The sequence below is a fragment of the Lepus europaeus genome, chromosome 1 (assembly GCF_033115175.1).
Source record: "Lepus europaeus isolate LE1 chromosome 1, mLepTim1.pri, whole genome shotgun sequence".
Lineage (NCBI taxonomy): Eukaryota > Metazoa > Chordata > Mammalia > Lagomorpha > Leporidae > Lepus > Lepus europaeus.
Window position 1 is genome coordinate 86,216,616 of NC_084827.1, and position 19,711 is coordinate 86,236,326.

The 19,711-nt window shown below is 39.7% G+C and overlaps 1 pseudogene; it reads right to left on the reverse strand.

Moving 5' to 3' along the window:
* Window positions 1-3,455: 3,455 nt before the first annotated feature.
* LOC133762900 (hydroxyacylglutathione hydrolase, mitochondrial-like) overlaps window positions 3,456-19,711 on the reverse strand; it is a 57,855-nt pseudogene continuing 41,599 nt past the window's right edge.

The following is a 19,711-nucleotide window of genomic DNA, read 5'->3' on the forward strand; positions in this document are numbered from 1 at the left end:
CTTGTGCTAGGCCAATTTTGCTTGAGTAATATAGTTGTCATCTCATTGTTTAAAGGCTGTTGAAAACAATCAGAAGTCTTCTGTTCATAATGTTCCTGATAAATTGTTCTCTTTTTCTGAATTGTGTTGCTTTATTACCATTTATCTATATATTTGCAGTTTTTCTTAGAGGATTCAGAATTAGTCTATGATCATATAGTCCCTTCTCACTTACTGTCCTATTTTTTTCATTTTGATTTTTAAAAAGATTTATTTATTTACCCAAAAGGCAGAGTTACAGAGTGAGAAGTGGGGCGGGGGCAGGCACAGAGAGAGATCTTCCATTTCTGGTTCACTCCCCACATGGCTGAAATGGCTGCAGCTGGGCTAGGCCAATGCCAGGAGTCATAAACTTTTTCCAGGTTTCCCAAGGGGATGCAAAGGCCCAACCACTTGAACCATCCTCTGCTGCTTTCCCAGGTACATTAGCCAGGAGCTGGATTGGAAGTGGAGCAGCTGGGCCTCAAACTGGTGCCCATAACGGATGCCTGCACTGCAGGCTGTGGCTTAACCCACTGTGGTACAGTGCCAGCCACATCTTTTTAAAAAATTTTTTTTAAAAATTTGAGAGATGCAACACACACATACTCACTCAGAAAGAGAGAGATGGACAATGGCCACCTGAGGCTGGACCAAGTGGAAACTGGAAGCTAGGAAGTCAATCCATGTCTCCTGTGTATGTGGCAGGGACCCAATCACTTGAGCCATCATCACTGCTGCCTTCGAGGGCTTGCATTAGCAAGAAGCTGGAACTAGGAGCAAAGCTGGGACTAAAACTTGGGCGTTTCAATATGTGATGTGTGCTTTCCAACCAATAGGAAGAAAGCCTATTTCTGTTTTTGTTTTTAATACATTGCATTTCTTAGTATCACCTCCACTTCTAAAAACGAGATTCAATAATGTATTTTGCTACAGCAATAATAGCTGTTGAATGATGACAAGAAACTCAATGATACCCCAGTATTAATAAAAAGGCACCTAAAGATAGTGATTTGTGTTTGTTAATTTCAGATACAATAAGCAGTAAATAAATCATTTCTCCGTCTCATTGATGTAAGCTTTTTTTTTTTTTAAAGGTACTACCTTTTCTTTTTTCTTTCTTTTTTTTTTTTTATTTATTTATTTTGACAGGCAGGGTGGATAGTGAGAGAGAGAGAGACAGAGAGAAAGGTCTTCCTTTTTGCCGTTGGTTCACCCTCCAATGGCCGCTGCAGCCGGCGCACTGCACCGATCCGAAGCCAGGAGCAAGGTGCTCCTCCTGGTCTTCCATGCGGGTGCAGGGCCCAAGGACTTGGGCCATCCTCCACTGCCTTCCCGGGCCATAGCAGAGAGCTGGCCTGGAAGAGGGGCAACCGGGATAGAATCCGATGCCCCAACCGGGACTAGAACCCGGTGTGCCGGCGCCACAAGGCGGAGGATTAGCCTGTTAAGCCACGGCGCCGGCCCTGATGTAAGCTTTTTTTAATCATTTCTGTTCTAGTAATGGTGCAAATATGCTCTAATTTCATTTTTTGACCATACAATAATAGAAAATGTGGTTTGCAATACTAATGATCAAAGGTTTGTCCATAGAAACAGAATTGACTTTATTTACAGTCATAACACAGGGAGCAAGCTCTCAACTTGACAAGCCTAGTTTAGTTATTCAACTGGCATTGGCATAGCTGGCTAGGGCCCTGTGAAATTCACACACAGACTTGAGATGAAAAGTGTCTGTAAATCAGGTGTCAAGAGAAAAACCTGCTATTTTGTAGAAAGTGTCACCATCTCTTTCTTAACTCAGTGTTTCATAAAGAGTAGAATGGCTGGTCATTAATGTCATCATGTTTCCTTACTGGCAATGGTGATAGCAATATCAACCAATGCTATGTGCTTCTAGACATAGGAAAAAAAAGAAATCAAGAAGCCACCACTGATTTTTAAAAGCAGTAAGAATCTAATGACAAATTTCAAAAGTCACAATATTTTGCTTTATTTTTTGGAAATGTGTGGTTTACAACCTTGGCTATTTCAGTGTCTGATAAGGTTAGACCTCTTCGCTTAGCCAAAAAATGACCCACAGCCCACAAGTTATACCTAATGTTTTTAAACTTGCAAAATGACCCACAGCCCACAAGTTATACCTAATGTTTTTAAACTTGCAAAATGACTTTGGCTTTTAGTCCATCACATTTCATCCTACTATTATAATGCCGTAAATCAATTCAACTGAGTGCTATAATAAACTACAATCTTACACCATATATGATCATTTTCTTCATTCCTTCCTTCTTGGTTTTGGTGTTTATCGAAACTGGAGCTTTTTCTCTGTCATTTTTTTCTAGTTTTCTCAGGCTTTCTCTTCTTTAGTTTTCGCATTTACTAATCTTATCCATGTTTACTCATATTTTGTTCTTTAATAAAATTTTATTTGATAGCTCCCTAACCATCGAAATGCCACTAACTGGGGGCAATTCTCAAGGTATAGATTCAAGAGAATACTCATAACAAAACAATATGTCTACCGTTGTGTTGGCTGCTGGTACTAGATTTCCCTATTGTCATTATTTACAAGTATCTGTTGCTAGGAGAGCACGCATTTCTGAAAATAAAGTATTTCCTTTCAGAGAAGACTAGGCCTCTAAGAAATATTCCAAGACCACAGTAAAAGGCTCTAACTGTTGACTATGATGGGTGGATGTATCAAATTGAAGCCGGAGGGCATGGCCACATCATTATGACAATAACGTACGTTGTTAAGAAGCTCGAGGACCAACAAGTGAGAAAGTAATTCTCCATCAAGACTGCCAGCTGTTTGTAAGTGTTTGGAGACTGAGAGGACGACCACAAGAATCAGCAGCAGATTGTCAAAGCAACGGTGCAGAAGCCGACCATTACCATTAGGAGCCACAAGAGGCACAACTGTGTTTCCTGTGAATGATGAAGTCCTAGTTGAGCTCATTGAAAGTTTGCATAGAATTTGTGAAAATTTCTAGAATTCTAAACATTTTAAAGGACATTATTTTCTGACTATCTGGTTAATGAAATGATCTTTATATTTGTGAAAGGAAACTGTGATAGAAAATCATTTATGAAGCTCTCACTGGCTCAGATACTCTTAACTAGACTAGTAGTCTGTAATATGGAAAAGGGAAAAGGGGCGCACTATGAAAAGAAATACAGAAGACAGAGACTTTTACTCCAAAACCTTCACATTGGAGGTGGATGCAGATTCGTGCTTTTCTGCTGGCAGAATAAAACAGGGCAAAAGCATCTGTCAGAATTTCTTTTAAAAAAATAGAATAAATACTTTTTAACGTTTTATAAATATGCATTAGAGCATTTAATAATGCAAAGGGCTCTGAAATTAATTTAAAATCAAACTGAGACTAAGTTTCCTGTGTGATTAGCAGGGAAGTTGATTACCTAAAACCCCACTAACTCCTGCCGTCCTTGGCAGCCGGGGCGGGGTCCTTGAACTGCTCCTTCTTCCTGGGGATGGCTCCCATGGTGGTCACAGGGTCTGGCTTGCCTGCGTGCTGCTGCACTGTCTTCTCCCTCACTTTCATGAACGGGATGTAGGTGAACTCCTTGGTGACGGTGAACGGCACTGTGGGCTCCCTGCTACCATACTTCTCCTTGGCCCAGGCCAATTTCTCTCAAATGGCAGTATTGCTGGGCTCCACATGGCGTGCAAACTTGAGGTTACTGGTGGTGTATTTGTGGCCACAGAAGTGTTGTGTGCTGGGAGGAAGCCGGTCCAGAGCCTAGCATAGAGCTCTGTACATCTCGTTTGTGTGTCCTGGTAGAACTTCCTGAAGCCCGCTACCAAGAGGGAACGCAGCACAGGGCTCTGAATCACAAGGCCAGCTCACCAAGTAACAGGTGTGTCTGGAGGTGTGTGTGGAGTCAACAGGCATTTGATGTTGTTTTTAAAAGATGTGTTTATTATTTTGAAAGAATTACAGAAAGAGAGGGAGAGGCAGACAGAAAGAGATCTTCCATCCACTGGTTCATTCCCCAGATGGCTGCAATGACAAAGGCTGGGCCAGGCCAAAGCCAGGAGCCAGGAGATTCTTCCTGCTCTCCCAGCCCTTGGACCCCCTTTCACTGCTTTCATTAGGAAGGAGCAGGATTAGAAGTAGAGCAGCCCAGACTCAAAGTGGTGCTCAGCAGGCAGTGGCTTTATCCTCTACGCCACCTCTCTGCCCCAGGCATTTGATGTTGAGAGATGCCACCTGCAACATGGACAAGTGTGTGAGCTTGTGTGTCAGGGCTGGATCAGATCATTGCCCCTGTACACCAGCAGTCCCAGCTCTTGCTTGACCAGCTTCTATTTTCCACCAGTGTGGTCCCAGGAATGGTGGGTGGTGAGCACTGTGGTCAGCTTCACCCTGAGCTTTCTGTGTCTAGAACCTTCTGGGGCTGCACTCAGGTCCGCAATGGTGTCCTCCTTGGCATCATCATCCATGACCAGGTAGGTGTAGCTGTCCATCAGGGCAAGCAATAACACCCTCTCTGTTTCACTGTCAGCCTCTTCCTTACATACATGTGATGGAAGAGGAATCCCAGCAGGGCTGGCCCAGGTGTAGTCTTGAGGTCCCGAGAACAGCGTGGACTCAGGCACCCAGGTTGTGGCAAGGGGCCAACAGCCAAAGAGCCCACCACCAAGAACGAGATGGGCTGGACAGACAGCAGCTGTCAGAATTCTTACAGGAGTATTTAAATCTACCTCCATTCAAGAAGGTACAAAAGATTATGACAACAATTTGAGACTTGATTCATGGGTAAATCTATGTTTAGAATAATTATACTAAATCTGCAAAAGAGCTGTTATCAGTTTTATTCATCTTCTTTTCAGTGTCTTTCAGTAAATTAGTCCTTTTTAATTAAATAATAAAATTCGTACATAAAGAAATGACAGAATCCTGGCTGTCTCAACTCTACTAGAGGACTCAGCAGATGGTTCCACCAGGAAGGTATTGTGTAAGGCATATTTGGAGTATAGGTGGCTTGGGAGTTGGACAGAAATAGGCTCAAATAAAAGACTTTAGAAAAAATATATAGCCAATTTACCATGCAAAATATGAGTAGCATCTAATACCTAGGATTGTTTAGAGGATTACATGTGATAATGCCTACAAATTTCTGAACACACTACCTGACATTTAGCAAGGATTCAAAAAATAGCTGTTACAATTAGACTTGTTGTCTTGTGTTATGCTGGCTCCCCATAGCTCACATGAAGTCCTACTTTTTTTTTTCTTAAACATAAATTTACATTTAGGAAAGGAATCGAGATACTTCTGTTTGAAGGGGTTGACTGAATTGATCATGAATTGACATAAATTAAGATGGCTACAATTGTTTAATATTTCATAAATATCCATTAATTCATATTATATAATTATGCTCTTTAGAAGATGGAGATTTCTTCTATACTTTTGATAAGCTGTGTGTAGTCAGCATATACTATATTTTGGTGATTAGAATCTACTGTATTTGGGGAAGCATTTTAGACAGTAGAACTGTAAACTGGTCTAAGCATAAGATGGAAGAGTATTGGAGCACTGGGTGCTTTCACTTGGGGCTCAGGATCATCTTGCATATAATGACTTAGGGGATGATGGAATATTGCTTATTTACTAGATATAACTGAGATTCAGGGGAGTAAATTGATTCAGTGTAACGACTAGAGCTGTAACTGGAATCTAAAGCTCTTTGTCTTCTGGTCCTTTGGCACACTGTTTCTCTTTAGAATTCTTATTTACTTGTGGTGTTTATGACACATCTATTTAAATGTTCCCAATATGAAATTTTCTTGTGTTCAGAGTTGTTTTTAAAAAGACAAATTCTATGGACACTAGTCTTATTTCAGGCACTCTGGATAATGTTCACAGTTACTAGAAACAAGTGCTAGACTCTATAAATTCATCTCAAAATGAAGTTTAATGCTTACTAATGAAGCATCTTTTTCATGGTCCTGATTTTGCTATCTGGATGATTCATGACTTATCTATTTGATTTCAGCTCATGTGTGAAATCATTTTTGGTTACATGTAGTAGAGAATGCCACATGTCTTGAGGATGCCACTCAAGTATGGTCCCTTCAGTGTAATTTTTTTCTAAAAAAGATTTATTTATTTACTTGAAAGTCAAAGTTACACAGAGAGAGAAGGAAAGACAGAGAGGGAGAGACAGAGTTAGGTCTTCCATCCGCTGGTTCACTCCTCAACTGGCCGAAATGGCCAGAGCTGTGCAGATCCGAAGCCAGGAACCAGGAGCTTCCTCCAGGTCTCCCATGAGAGTGCAGGGGCCCAAGGACTTGGGCCGTTTTCTACTGCTTTCCCAGGCCATAGCAGAGAGATGGATTGGAAGTGGAGCAGCCTGGAATCGAACTGGCGCCTATATAGAATGCCGACACTTCAGGCCAGGGCTTTAACCTGCTATACCACAGTGCTGGCCCCTACCTTCAGTGTATTTGGAGGCGGCCCCAACCCCAGCACACTGTGAAACTTGCCATGACATCATTGGCCAGGCTTTGTCTGTCTATGATTAATAAAGCATTTCAGTTTCTATTGCTTTCTGTTTAGTGTCTAAAATAAATTAACATTATAATTTTTTTATTCCTAGAATTGAAAAATCATAGAGAAAAACACTTAAGTAGGAAACTGCTGAAACCAAGAGGTCTAGACTTACAATAGCTACAAATGTTTGAGATTTTACTTGAGGTTATGCAACCAATTTTCTCTGCAATTGTGTAAATTTGCTCTCATATTGACATGATATCAAAAAGACTGGGTAGAGTAAGTAGAAAATATAAATCAGGGTACCTGGCTATTTACACTGTGAGAATAGAACTGTTATTAATGTGCTGATTGTTATGTAAAATGAAACTATTAAAATTGCAGAGATGATTTAAATCAGGTTAATATCTTGAAGCTGTATTTTTTAGTCACATTTTGCGGGCATGAATTATTTTGTTCATCTTAATGATCTACAAGGAACTGTGATGATGTAATGGGAAAATTTCTCAGTGAAGATTGTGTACAATGAAATAAATTATTTTAGTCCTCTTGAATTTATGTCGATAACTTACTGTATTGTGTGCAGTAGGTTTGCATTACTCCATATTAGTTCCATTATTTGGGATGTATTTTTGGTGCCATGTAGGTTTCATGTGACACATTATTTCCTATAATAATGTATCTCTCCATTTCAAGACCAAGAAATACCCATAAAAGGCCCATGAAACTGTTATAAGCAGTCTCACAGTGGCTTTGGTATTATTCATAATACTAAGTATTATTTTTGAGACTCGTTAAGACTTTTTCTGTTTTAGAGAAAGGTAATGTCTTTGATGTTAACACTTCAAATATTAATTCATCTAATGTAACCCTCATAATAATATTAGAAGTTAGATAGTATCCCATTTTATAAAAAAAGAAATTGAGATGTGCAAAAGTTAAATGAATTGCACAAGATAACACGCTTTTAAGTGGTGTGATCAGTAATCAAAGTAGGCCATTCTGATGCCCTGTCTTGTTCATAATCATGCACTATATAGTTTATCACAGATGCATTTTTTAGTATTTATTTTTAATTTGTATGTGTCTCATAAATACAACATTAAGTACATAGTAATTCTTCCCTCTGTGCAAAAAAAAACCTAAGAGAAGTGTCCCTCAACTGTCTATACAAGGGCTGATCTTTGTTATTGCTTCTCGAAGGAGATTTCACTGCCCCCCCTTCCCCTTTTCCCTTCCTTCCTCCCCCTTCTTTCATTTTAGAAACTTAATTGTCTTTAAAGAAAAACCTAAAGATGTTACTTCTTTTGTGAGCTCTTAGATATAACTGTAACTTATGAGACATAGTAATATCTTCCTTTTAATATTCTAAAAGGAAGTGATTCTTGAGAGAGAACAAGTTTTACTATTAAGTTTCATGGCACAACTCTATGGGGACAGAGGTCCTGAATGAAAGTTAATACACAGTGACTCTTATTTATTTAACAAATAACACTCTTATGTATGACATCAGTAACCACCCCCCGCCCCGCTCCCCCAAGGCTCTTGACATGATCTGTCTCTGCTATGGAAGCCTTTTGGATCCACTAGGTTGACAGAGCCATAAGCAAAGTGGAGGTTCTCTCCTCCCTTCAGAGAAAAGTACATCCTTCTTCGATGGCCTCTTCTTTCCCCTGGGGTCTTGCCCACAGGGGGTCCTTTGCCAGAGTGTCTTGGCTTTTTATGCCTGATATGCTCCCCCTGTCTTTTCAGTCTGACTGAGGTCAGAATGCTACCTAAATAAATCATCCTTCTATGAATCTGCTGTGTGGACTGCTTCCCATGTTGGGGCCTTCTCTCCATTTTAATGCTGTTTGTTATTATTTCTGGACACTTAGTCTTATTAATATGATCACTTGTTCACTTGATCCTATCTATTTGGTATTTATAACACTTAAGCTGCTCTTTTTTTTATCAGCCAGCTTCAAGGATTTTGGGGTCCTATGGCATTTTGTTTAGCTGTATCCTTAGAAGTGAGTCCTTTGGAGAATTCGCAGGATGATCGTGCTTTGCATTTATGCCCTGAATGTTTTTCAAAATTATAGCTTTAGGGTCTTGGCAATTCTTTTTTTTTTTTGACAGGCAGAGTGGATAGTGAGAGAGAGAGACAGAGAGAAAGGTCTTCCTTTTTGCCGTTGGTTCACCCTCCAATGGCTGCTGCGGCCAGCGCACTGTGGCCGGCGCATCGTGCTGATTCGAAGCCAGGAGCCAGGCTCTTCTCCTGGTCTCCCATGCGGGTGCAGGGCCCAAGGACTTGGGCCATCCTCCACTGCCTTCCCAGACCACAGCAGAGAGCTGGCCTGGAAGAGGGGCAACCGGGATAGAATCCGGCACCCTGACCAGGACTAGAACCCAGTGTGCCAGCGCCACAAGGCGGAGGATTAGCCTGTTAAGCCACGGCGCTGGCGGGGTCTTGGCAATTCTTCACATTGTGCCCTCTTTCCCACCCCCTCTTCCTCTTCCCTTTCTTATTCTCAATCTTATTCTTTACTAAGATCTATTTTCAATTAACTTTGTACATATATGATTTACTCTATTAAGTATAGTGTTCAATGATTCTTATGAAAGAAAGATAAGGAAAATAGAGTAAAAGAAAAGATAACCAAAAATATAGAATAAAAGGCCATTCCTCAATAGTCAAGAGAAAAACTGTTCAGAATCATTGTTTCTCATAGTGTCAATTTCATTTCTACATGTTGCCTTTTAGGTGTTCTATTACTTCTCACAGATCAGGGAGAACATATAGAATTTGTCTCTTTGAGACTGGCTTATTTTGTTAAGTATGATGTTTTTCAGTTTCATGCATCAATTTTGTTGCAAATACCTGAACATTTTTAACTTCTGTATAGTATTCCATGGTGTATATATCCCATAATTTTTTATCCAGTCTTTTTTTTTTTTTAAAAAGATATATTTTATTTATTTGAAAGACAGAGCTACAGGGAGGTAGAGACAGAGAGAGGTCTTCCATCTGCTGGTTCACTCCTCAGATGGCTGCAATGGCCAGAGCTGCACCAATCTGAAGCCAGGAACCAGGAGTTTCCTCTAGGTCTTCCATGTGGTTGCAGGGGCCCAAGGACTTGGGCCATCTTCTACTGCTATCCCAGGCCATAGTAGAGAACTGGATCAGAAAAAGAGCAGCCAGGATTAGAACCGGTGCCCATATGGGATGCTGGCACTTCAGGCCAGGGCTTTAACCCACTATGCCACAGCGCCAACCCCCTTTTTACTCAGCCTTTAGGTGAAGGGCATTTGGGTTGATTCCATGTCTTTGTTATTGTGAATCAAGCTGTAATAAACATGGAGGTAAAGATAGCTCTTTCATATGCTCATTTCATTTCCCTTGGGTAGATTCCAAGGAGCAGAATGGCTATGCTCAGACCCCTGAAGTATCTCCACACTGTGTTCCATAGTGGCTTTACCAGTTTACATTCCCACCAACAGTGGAATAGGGTATCTTCAATGGCCCACTCTCTGTTCAGAAGCATGTTGTTCAGTCTTCATGTGTTTGCATATGTTCTGGGGACTCCTGAGTTGTTGATTACCAACTTCACTCCATTGTGGACAGAGAATATGTATGGTATGATTTCTATTTGATTGAATTTGCTGAGACTTGCTTGTGGTGTAGCATGTGGTCAATACTAGATAAAATTCCATGCTCTGGTGAGAAGAATGTGTAATCTGTGGCTGTAGGGTGGAAAGTTCTACAGATGTATGTCAGGTTCATTTGGTCTATAGTGTCAATTAACCCTATTGTTTCCTTGTTGATTTTCTGTCTGATTGATTTGTCCATTGCTGAAGAGGGGTATTGAAGTACCCCATTACTATTGTATTTGAGTCTATATTTCCCCTTAAATCCATTAACATTTATTTTAAAGAGCCAGATGCCCTGTAATTAGGTTTATATATGTATAAAATAGTCACATTTTTCTGTTGAATTGATCATTTAATCATTACATAGTACCATTTTTTGTTTCCTTTAACGGTTTTTGTGTTAAAGTCTATTTTGTCTGATATTAGGATAGCTATACCAGATTTTTTTTTAGCATGGCTTATCTTTTTCCATCCTTTCACTTTCAATTTGCATGCATTTTTCTTGATGAGATATGTTTCTTATATGCAGCAAATAGATGGGTTTTCTTTTTTAACCCAGTCAGTCAGTCTTTATATTTTAACTGCAGAGTTGAGACCATTTACATTCAGGGTGACTATTGTTAAGTAACAACTTTGCCCTGCCATATTTCTGTTAATAGTCCTTATTTTTTACTTTGAATTTCCTTTTTACTTTTACTTGGCAACTCTGTCTCTACCTTCTTTCATAGTGATGTTCCTGTTTCTGAGTATCTGTAGCACATCCTTGAGCATCTTTTGTAAGGCTGAGAGGTTGTTACAAATTATTTCAGTTTCTGTATGTTATGGAAGATCTTTATTTCACCTTTATTCATAAATAAGAGCCTTGCAAAGTATAGTATTCTGTGTTGATAAGTTTTTCTCTTAGGACTTAGAACATATCTTGCCATTCTCTCCTTGCTCCCTAAGGTTTCTGATGAGAAGTCTGCAGTGAATCGATTTGGGGTTCCTCTGAATGTGATTTGACGTTTATCTCAGGCACGTTTTAGAATCTTTATGTATTACTGTGGAAAGTTTTACTACAATGTGTTGGGTGAAGATCTTTTCTGGTCGTGTCTATTGGGAGTTTTGTGTACTTCCTATACTTCAATGTATTTTTCTTTCTCCAGATTTGTGGAGTTTTCTATTATTATTTCATTAAGAAGGACTTCTAATCCTTTCTCTTTTCATGCCTTCAGGAATTCGTAGGACCATATGTTGGTTGGTTTGTTAGTATTATGTAGATCTCCAACAGTGTTTTTTAATCTTCTAACTTCTTCTTTTCTTTGGTCTGACTGTAAAATTTCCAGAAGTTTGTCTTCTAGTTCTAATACTCTTTCTTCTCTCTCACCTATTCTGTTGTTAAGGTTTTCCACTGCATTTTTTATTTGATCTATTGAATTCTTCATTTCTAGTATTTCATTCTGGCTTCTCTTTAGTATCTTAATTTCATGGGAAAACTTTTCATTTAGTTCATGAATTTGCTTCTGATTGCTTCTAAGTAGTCCGATGATTAGTTTTCTCTTTTAAAAAAATATTTATTTATTTATTTGAAAGTTAGAGTTACAGAGAGAGGGAGAAAGAAAAAGAGAGAGAGGTCTTTCATTCACTGGTTCACTCCCCAGCTGGCCGCAACAGCTGATCTCTGAAAGATCCAAAGCCAGGAGACAGGAACTTCTTCCAGGTCTCTCAAGCAGGTTCAGGGGCCTAAGGACTTGGGCCATCTTCTACTGCTTTCCTAGGCCATTGCAGAGACCTGGATTAGAAGTGGAGCAGCTGGGACTCGAACCAGCACCCATATGGGATGCTGGTACTGAAGGCAGTAGCTCTACCCACTACGCCACAGGGCCGGCCTCTTAATTCCCTGAATTCCTTTTCTGTCATATCCTGGCTCTCTTCTTCTTCCCCTTCAACTACTGAAGTGTTTCTGTGTTCCTTTGGGGGAATCATTGTGTCTTCCTTATTCTTATTTAGTGCTCTTCCTTTGCCTTCCAGCATTTGTGTATTTTTTCTTTTTTTGCCTGGTTTCTGTTCTGTGGCAACTTTCCTGTGGGTACAGTTTACTCTGTTATGAGCTGCTATGGGTCTGTGCATTGTGAACAGGTAAACAGAGCCCGCCTGTGTGAGCCTGGCTCATTTTGTAATGGTGGTGTAGGTGGGTATGAGCTCAGTTGCATGGAGTCCTGCCTACTGGAGCCTGGCTCACTTCTCGATAATGGTGGGTGCAGGTTCCAGATCCCTGCATAGAGCCCTGCCTACTGGCACCCAGCTCATTTTTCAGTGGTGGTTGGAGTGGTTATGGACTTCCAATAGACAGGACTTCCTCTGTTTGCACAGCCTACATGGTGGGGAAAGAAATTTTTCTGGATTGTTGTGGCCTTTGTTCTTGGGTGGAGGGTGAGGTGAGGTGACCTCTGTGACTGATAGGTGTGTGCATGGGAGGCAGAGGCAGCAGGTCCCTGTTTATGTACAAAAATGTAACCAAACAAAGAAACAATATGGCTTCTCCTGCTGGCTGCAAGTCTGGTTGGGGTTCAGGGAGTAGGACGGTGGGCAGGGTGGTGCCTGACCTCTCCACCTGTTCCTCGTATTTACGCCCCTCCTTTTTTTCCTGTGTGGAATTTCAAAAGCAGTCTGCCAAGCTCTCCCTCCCACCACTATGCAAAGCTCCGTGGATTCACAGGTTCCTGTCTCATCTGGACGGCCATGAGCCAGCACCGACCTCCTGGATATGAGCCTTCACTGTTTCCCCTTCACACTTTTCTCTCAGCATGGACCTGGCTGGTCTCTGATATTCTCCTGGATTTTCTGCTGTGAATTTCCCAAAGCCCTATCTCAGGAATGTATATTCTCTCCTCCTTAATTATTAATTTTGCCCAGAGTGATTTGCATCATCTATTTTGTCGTCTTGGTTCCCCCATATAGATGCATTTACAAATCTCATTGGCCACTTTTGTTCTCATTTCTAATGAGAGTTGAAAGTTAATACCCATTCTTCACTTAGCTTTCTTGAATTAGCAGGCTGATTTCTTACCTTTGAGATGTGTTCTGAACTGGTTGCCCTCAGGAGACCCATGCATCTTGGGTGGAGGTACCTTGTACTGGTTGAGTATTCTGGGTTGATTGGATGTGGGAGGGATATTGATCACTTTTCTGACCTATTTACACTTGGTAAGCCATCATGAAGAAGTAGCAAGAGCATAGATTTTAGAATAAGAACAAATAGGTCCAAACCCTGGATTGTGCTTGCAGTGTTATTACATCAGGAAACTTTTAGAATTTCACTGAGCTTCCTTTCCCAGATTATAGAATTTCTATATACATTTAGTGAAGGAATATATAACGAAATCAGGAAAGTTAGTTTCTTTTCTCCCTAATTGACTTCAAGTAAGGATACAATCTCTTATCACCAAGAAATATCACCTTCTTTAGTACATAACATTAGCTATTATTTGGATATAGATGCATAATTTATGTTGTGGTGTGTGTGAACCAGGGAATTTGCTAATTTACCAGAATGTCCAAAGTATGAGTACCACTAGAATCATGCCCTTTTTAGTGGAGAGGTTTTCTGTTAAGAGAAAATTCTAATTCTCTCTCACATTTCCTACTACTATGCAAGCTTGGCGGTGCAATAGACTGTTCTGGCATGTGGACTGAAAGGGGAAGAAGTATGAGTTTCATCCAGTTAAAAATCATTCTGGAACTGTTTCAGCTCTCTTTTTCTATAATTTGGGACCTGGAAGTTGGATGTTCTTATTAACATAGTAACAGGGTAGAGGTATCCTGAAATTTGTTGGAAACTGCCAAATCCACAGAGGTCTTTGGATGAAGAATTTCTAAACCTGTATGAATTATGCAGTAATTTTATCCTAATCTGACTAATGAAGGACTCTCAATGTTATAAGGTAAGGATGCAAGTAGCTAGAAAATACTACTAAGAGTTGCAGCAGGTTACCAAAACAGATGCCTAATTATAAAAGTCTTTGTTACTAATAACTAGTCCTGTGTTTCTATAGAGAAAAGTCCAAATGTCTAATGTTTTCAAAGCAAATATTTGCCATATTTTACACTTTCCTGCAGGATTAGAGGTTTATTCAAACCAGCTAAAGCTCAAAATAAGACTCTTCCATATAAACAACAAACAATACTGTTCAAATACCAAAACACAATATCTTACCAGATTAAGTAAATGGTCTACATAATCTAAAATTTACATCTTTCATCTTGTCAAAAACAAATAGTTTGGAAGCAAGAGTGCAAACTCAAGAGTAGAACTGTTCAGATCAATGACCCTAGAATTCAATCAACCTCATAGCATTCTTCCAAGACTGAATAACTTGCGTGGCTACTATTTCCCATGTACAAGTTGAGATCTGGAATTCATTTATCTCCATATACCTCACTTTCCTACCACAATATTCAAATTTGGTAATATGGAGACTTTTTAAAGAAAACTTTTATATAAAGTTTTGAATATAAATAAATATATAAATTTTGAAAGTACAACTTCTGGATTATAGTGGTTTTTTCCCCCCATAACCACCCTCCCACCTGCAAACCATCCCATCTCTTACTCCCTCTCCCATCCCATTCTTCATTAAGATTCATTTTTAAATATCTTTATATACAGAAGATCAACTTAGTATATACTAAGTAAAGATTTCAATAGTTTGCACCCACACAAACACACAAAGTATAAAGTATTGTTTGAAGACTATTTTTACCATTAATTCTCATAGTGCAACACATTAAGAACAGAGATCCTACATGGGGAGTAAGTGCACAGTGACTCCTGTTGTTGATTTTTTTTTTTTTTTTTTTTTTGGACAGGCAGAGTGGATAGTGAGAGAGAGAGACAGAGAGAAAGGTCTTCCTTTGCCGTTGGTTCACCCTCCAATGGCCGCTGCGGCCGGTGCATCTCGCTGATCCGAAGCCAGGAGCCAGGCGCCTCTCCTGGTCTCCCATGCGGGTGCAGGGCCCAAGGACTTGGGCCATCCTCCACTGCCTTCCTGGGCCATAGCAGAGAGCTGGCCTGGAAGAGGGGCAACCGGGATAGAATCTGGTGCCCCAACCGGGACTAGAACCCGGTGTGCCGGCGCCGCAAGGTGGAGGATTAGCCCGTTGAACCACGGCGCCGGCCTCTGTTGTTGATTTAACAATTGACACTCTTATTTATGATGTCAGTAATCACCGAGGCTCTTGTCATGAGCTGCCAAGGCTATGGAAGCCTCTTTTGGGTTCGCAAACTCCGACCTTATTTAGACAAGGCCAGAATCAAAGTGGAAGTTCTCTCCTCCCTTCAGAGAAAAGTACCTGATATGGAGAGTTTTTATTGCATCTTCTGTTCGACTTGATTTTGAATTCATGATTGATGAACATATGACATTTAAAATACACATGGACTAATTATTTATTAAGAAGATGAAGTTTTGTTTTAATGGGAAAAGCCCCAAATGAAATTTTTCTTTATTCTTTCATCATGTATTTTGATGCTCAGACCTGTAATAAGGTTGCTTTGTTAGTCATGCAGTGATAAGTGAGCAGGACAATGGCAGACATGGAGTAGAGTAGAACACTGCCGGGCTTGACATCAGGAGTTCTGTGGCTTACTCCTAGCTTTATTACCATACATTTGTTACCTACGTGGCCCCAGGCTGGTCACAGCACTGCTTTGGGCATCGCTGTCCTCACCTATGGAGCTAATTATTAAAATTCTGCATGCTTAAACTCACAGGGTTGATGTAAAGATCAGATTAGGTAAAGCATGTGAAAATGGCTTAGTGACACATTAAAGTAAAATGTATCTAAACTTGTAGGTGGATATCCGAGTAAATGATCATTTATCTGCCAAGCCAAATGTCTTGATTCCTTGTCTTCAGACCTGGAACACTAAAACTGCTCTTCAGCATTTTCTTTGAGCCATTTCCTGACCTTTCACCTCATGCCAAAATCTTGGCCAAATGCACCTTATCTTTGTTCCAGAGGATCCTCTTTATAACTGCATTATAGCACTTACCACATTACACTGTCAGGATATGTCTCTGTCTGTCTCTTCCACTAGACAGTTTGCTCCTTGAGAGCAGTAGCAATCCTGTTTTTATTTTTGTGTCTTCCATTCCAAGCATAATGCTTGGCACTTTCTAGATGCTCCTAAACATTTACCAAATGGATCATAAAGCTTGGAGATTCTATGATGACTACTGTATTTTTAAACAAATATTCTCATCTAAAATGTTATTCCAGTTGGCTCATTGACAATTTACAATAAATATGACTTTGCAATTTTGAATTGGAAATGTTTTAATTTCTTAATTAGCTTCATACAATTTATGTTGCATCTAGGAGAAAGCAATAGGAGAATAATTATTTTTTTCTGCTTTTAATATTACTAGGAATATTTTTTACAAAACATGAAAATTCTTTGCAACTTTTTCCTTTTAAAGTTCTACTGAGCAGTTTATGGAATGGCAACCTGCCAAATGGTGATCCATTTTCTCAAAAACATCGTTTGAGACTATGCCAACCAGGCACACTGAGCTTATCTACTGCATCATAGTACAGTCACATAATTCGTGCAAAATTATGTTTGACATTAAATTATAAACCCTTAGCGTAATAATAAAAAAATAAATAACCCTAAAAGCAAATTAAAAATATGTTTTCACTGGAGCAGGTTATTAGCACACTGGAAACTTGATCCGTAGTAGGCAATCCATGGGCATGCTTCCATTTCTGGAGGGGTTTGAAATTTCTCTCTGTGCAGAGAAAAATCCCTAATTCATGAAAGGAAAATTAGCTAATAAAATAATTTTTTCCTCCTGAACTGCTCTGTTGATGAAAACATGTCCACTGCAATCATAGAAATGAGTGACTTTTCAAATAAAGTAGTTTGTGTTGCCATAAACAGAAGGATGGTAAGGCCATTGCTGTTCTTTGCCAAAGGAAAGAGTAGCCAGCTGTGTCCGGCTTTTTTTTTTTTCTACTGCAATATTCATATAAATAGTCTTTCCTTGGGACTGCAGTAGCCCACATCAGAGTCCATGAAAGAGAATTTGAGCTCCCTTTGAGTTTGTGCATCATGAAACCTAGATAACTAGTGAAAACAAAAACAGAAAGCCAGCAAACTTAAAGAGATGAGAAATGCTTCTACTTGATTGCACCTAGTAATTTTTTTTTTTTAAAGTTTTATTTATTCGAAAGGCAGAGTGACAGAGAAAGGAATCTTCTACACTCTGATTCACTCCCCACATGTCCAGAGCAACTCGGACTGAGTCAGGCTGAAACCAGGAGCCAGAACTTCCTTGGGGTCTCCCAAATACTTGGGCTGGGACCCAAGTATTTGAGCCATCATCAGCTGCCTCCCAGGGTGTGCTTTAGCTGGAACACGGATGAGAAGCCTAGAGAAAGATCTCTATCCCAGGCACTCTGACTTGGGATGTGGGTGTCCCAAGCAGTGGCTTAACCTGCTAAATCACAGTATGCCAAGTTTTTGTTTGTTTGTTTCAGTTGTTGACAAATTTGCAAGTTACAGATTTGAATTTTGATGGTATCTAATTGGCCTTCTTAGGTTCTGAAACACAAATCCAGGAACTCCTAAATTATCTGTGACTGATTTGTAAGCTTTAATTTTTGCTGATTTTCATATAAGCATAATGCTTGTTCTTGCTTATTTGCAGTTAAAAAGCAGCATTTTTCCTGTAGTTGAAATATACTTTTGCATCCGTATAAATGTTTATGAAAGATCACTTGTCTTCTTTTATAAAAACATCAAAAATGGGTATGTTGTCTTTCATGTAATGAGAAATAAAGTCCAGGAATTAGACAGACTGATCTGTGGGGAAGATACAAGAGTACATTTTACCCAAGATAACATTTCAAAATGATTGCCAGGTAACCTGCAAAATTGTAATGTGTTCTGCTGCCAATTTCATTTTAGCATTGGGAATTAATTTTCCAATGTGTTTTTGGATGTAAGAGGTGAATTAATTATTGCAGGCAGTATGATATCTTTGGAAGTCTGAAGTTAGACAGTGATTCAGATGAACATGGAACCAGTAATATAATTGGACTTAGTTCCTTTATCTTTCAAGGGCTCTTTTACATGACAACACAATACGCACACTGCTCCAAGGGATACCTTTGGCACTTCTACAATTCTAATTTCTATCCACACTCTCATTCATTGTTGATTCTTGGAACCTAAGCAGGACAGAGTGGGGATGGGGCAGAGCTTAGCATCCCTCTGCTTTGCTCAAGCAAACCCAAGGTCTCTCGTGAGCTCAAGGGGCATTTGCCAAAGGTTTCCAGAGACAGCTGTGGTTTTCTCAGCTCCAGTGCGAAGCTTCACTATGAGTTTAGACAGAGACTTGTGACATGGAGGACGGGTGACCCCCCCCCCCCCCATGGCATGCTAGGATCGATCTTGCAGTCTCACTCAGGAGCTGCACGCTTGGGCCTCCCACAAGCTTACAGCAGGCGCAAGAACAGAATCAGGTGGTTTGAATCTTCTCTAACAGACAAGTTTGGAAGGCTGTCAAGTTTGTCCTTGATATCAGAGATCCAAAAGGCAGTTGCAGGAGTGAAAATATGTCCTGGGCCCATAGAAAAGAATGAAGTGACAGTTACTTGTAAAAGAGCCTAATTTGTCTCCACTGGCAGTTATTTTTCCTCCACCATCCCCTCCTTCCCTCTGCTTTCTGATATGGATTTGTGTTTGGCTTTTTTCTTTCTGTTTTTCATTTGTGTAGCTTTTCAGAACAGAACTAGATCAGTAAGCATATGGTATTAGAGTTCATTTGATAATATTTGTAAAGAGATTCACATTCTGTCCGAAGTTTTCTCTCCCTTCTTTTTTTCCATACTAATGGATGTTAAAGGAACTTCAGCTGGTAAAGCAGAGATCATTAAAAAAAAAAAAAAAAAAAGAAACAAAGTAGTAGCTTAAATAGTGCAGATGGTTTTTCTGGGAGAGCAGGCTTCCTCAGCTGCGAGTCTGCTCGGTCAAAGGCTCAGTGGTTGCAAGTTAGCTGTGCTTGTATTTTGGCCTTTGAGTTCCAGATTGAACATCTCTCCTCTGGCCGATTTTTATTGCCATGTAATAAAATAAAATCCAAGGTACTTAAACTCTTTTTAATGAGGACTACCAAAATATTTTTAAAGTTATTCTGTGGCTCTCCCTTTGTCCTCTCCATATTTTAATGAGTTTCGAGAAAAAAAAAAAAAAAAAAGAAAAGCCCATTTCAACCATGTCTACATGATATAGACATAATGAGGGGAAGAAAAAAAATCAGGTAAGTGGTCATCTTGTTTTCCTGTATGTAAGAAAGAAAATAACCAGAATTTTTTTTTTCATTTTTTTCCTGCCAAATTAATTAAATTAACTAGGTGTTAGCCTTAAGATTAAGGCAGTCACAGCAGGTTTGAGAAAGAACAAAGTGACTTACTCATCATTTCTCTCAGTTACCCATTTACTTTCTATTAATCTAGTACTTTTTTTTTTTTTTTTTTTTTTTTTT